Raw genomic sequence first — 3044 nt, forward strand, 5'->3', positions numbered from 1 at the left:
TCTCTATTAGCACTGCACCCAAACCAGAATAAGATGCATCACAATAGACAATGAAATTCTTACCTTACCTTCTACTGGCAAGGTAAGAATTGGGGCAGTAGTCAACAAAGTCTTGAGTTTCTGAAAACTTTCTTCACATTCATCCGACCATACAAAGGGAACATTCTGCTTAGTCAAATTTGTTAGCTGCGAAGCAATAGAAGAAAATCCCTTGACAAATCGACGGTAGTAGCTAGCTAGACCAACAAAGCTTCTTACCTCTGTAACATTAGTAGGTCTTACCCAACTCTTCACTGCTTCAATCTTAGAAGGATCCACCATCACTCCATCCTTAGAAACCACGTGCCCCAAGAAGGACACTGAATCTAGCCAAAACTCACACTTGGAGAATTTGGCATAAAGCCTTTTCTCCCTCAACAACTCCAATACAATTCTCAAATGCTCCTCATGTTCTTTCCTGCTCTTTGAGTATATCAGTATATCATCAATGAATACAATAACAAAGAGATCCAGATATGGCTTAAAAATCCCGTTCATCAGACTCATGAAAGCAGCAGGGGCATTCGTAAGCCCAAAAGACATTACTAAGAATTCGTAATGCCCATACCTGGTTCGAAAAGCAGTCTTTGGCACATCTGCTGCCCGTATTTTCAATTGATGATAACCGGATCTCAGATCAATTTTAGAGAAGACACAAGCACCTTGTAACTGATCGAACAAATCATCAATTCGAGGAATAGGATACTTGTTCTTAATAGTTACCTTATTCAGCTGCCTGTAGTCTATGCACATCCGAAGGCTTCCATCCTTCTTTTTCACAAATAAAACAGGAGCACCCCAAGGGGATGCACTTGGTCTAATAAAACCTTTACCTAACAACTCCTGAAGTTGGGCCTTTAACTCCCTTAACTCAGCTGGAGCCATTCTATAAGGGGGGATGGAAATGGGGCGAGTACCCGGCTCCAGATCGATACAGAAATCGATATCCCTATCCGGTGGCATACCAGGAAGGTCTGCAGGAAACACATCCAGAAACTCGCAGACTATCGAAACAGATTCAATCGAAGGTACTTTGGAAGTATCATCCCTGAGATGTGCCAAGAAGGCTAAACAACCTTTACTAACCATCCTCTTAGCGCGAAGAAAAGAGATAATACGGACTGGGGTGGAAATGTAGTCACCCTCCCACACTAGCGGATCTGTCCCAGGCTTGGCCAATGTCACAGTTTTAGCATTACAATCTAAGATTGCAAAATTTGGGGAAAGCCAAGTCATACCCAGAATTACATCAAAATCAACCATTTCTAGGATAATCAAATCTACATAGGTATTGCTCCCTACAAAAGTCACAAGGCAAGACCTATACACCTTCTCAACTATCACAGACTCACCCACAGGAGTAGAGACACTAATAGGCATGTCAAGCAATTCGCAATGTAAATCAAGACCAGTAGCAAATGAGGAAGATACATATGAAAATGTGGATCCAGGATCAAATAATACAGAAGCCATGCAATCACAGACCAAAAGATTACCTGTGATAACAGCATCAGATGTCTCTGCTTCAGACCTCCCGGGGAAAGCATAACAATGGGCCCTATCACCTGTCTGTCCATTGCCCCTATCATGTTGCGCCGCAGCAGTTCCAGCTTGCCCGCCACCCCGACTGATTGGGTGACCACCATTACCTTGGCCACCACGTCCTCCAGAATGGCGGCCTCTCCCATGACCACCTCTACCTCTAACCATTGGGGGTCTGTAACTCTGTTTTGGACAATACCTCCTAATATGTCCAGCCTCCCCACATCCATAACAATTCCTGGAGTCAAGCATAGGTCTTTGTGAAGGTGACGAAGTCTGAGGATAACCACCAAACTCAGAAAAGGGCTGACTGGGCTGCGATGGACCCTCAGCTACAGCCTGCAGGGAAGACTGAATAGGGCGGTTTTGATAACCTCCTGAACTCTGCCCTCTGAAGTAAGAACCTCTAAACGCACCTCCCTTACGGAACTTCTTAGATGTTGACACCATGGTGAAGTCGTCTGGCTTCACCCCCTCCACTTCTATCACAAAATCAACCACTTCCTGAAAGGATTTTGCTGCAGCAGTTACCTGTAATGCTGGATTCCGGCAAATCTGACCTCAATCCCTTCATAAAACGGCGAATCTGCTCTTGTGGACTGAAACAAAGCTGAGTGGCATACCTAGATAGTGCACGAAACTTAGCCTTGTACGCAGCAACAGACATCCTTCCTTGCTCTAGGCTCAGGAATTCATCTCTCCTCCTATCCCTCAAAGTTCGGGGTATATACTTCTCCATAAATAAGCTAGAGAATGATGCCCAATTCATAGTTGGTGCCTGTGCTGGTTGACACTCAACATGCGACCGCCACCACCTTTTGGCATCCCCCTGAAACTGGTAGGTCCAAACTCTACCCCGAATCGCTCTACTATGTCCATCTTATGCAGCAATTCATGACAATCAACCAGAAAATCATAGGCATCTTCAGATTCGGCACCCTTGAATACTGGAGGTTTTAACTTTAAGAATTTAGTGAAAAGTTCATGCTGATCACTTGTCATTATGGACCCTGTAGTCAATCGAGGAAACGTGCCTATTTCCAATGAGGCATCCATGCGGGGAGCCACAGGGCTGCATGTTGTACCCCCTGAACCTGAGGTGCTGGTGCAGAAAACACTGGAGGTGTCTGGCCCTGATCAGATAACCCGCTAAGATAGGTGAGAACCTGGTTAATCATCTTTGGGGTAGGCTGGGGTGGTAATTCCTCATCTTGAACTTGCTCATCTCCCCCTTCTTCACCCTCTCTCACTACCTCATCAATCGGTGGAGGAGTCACTGCCCTATTACTATCTGAACCAGGTGTTCGTCCTCTACCTCTAGAGGGCGTCCTCCTGCGACCTCTACCACGGCCTCTTGACACTTCTCCTCCTCGAGCTACAGCCCCAGTGGCTGGCTCAGACACACCCTGTCTTGCCGGTGCTGGTGTTGACACAGTCGTTGCTCTAGTTCTGACCATCTGCGA

This window comes from Solanum pennellii, chromosome 9 (genome assembly GCF_001406875.1).
Source record: "Solanum pennellii chromosome 9, SPENNV200".
Taxonomy (NCBI): domain Eukaryota; kingdom Viridiplantae; phylum Streptophyta; class Magnoliopsida; order Solanales; family Solanaceae; genus Solanum; species Solanum pennellii.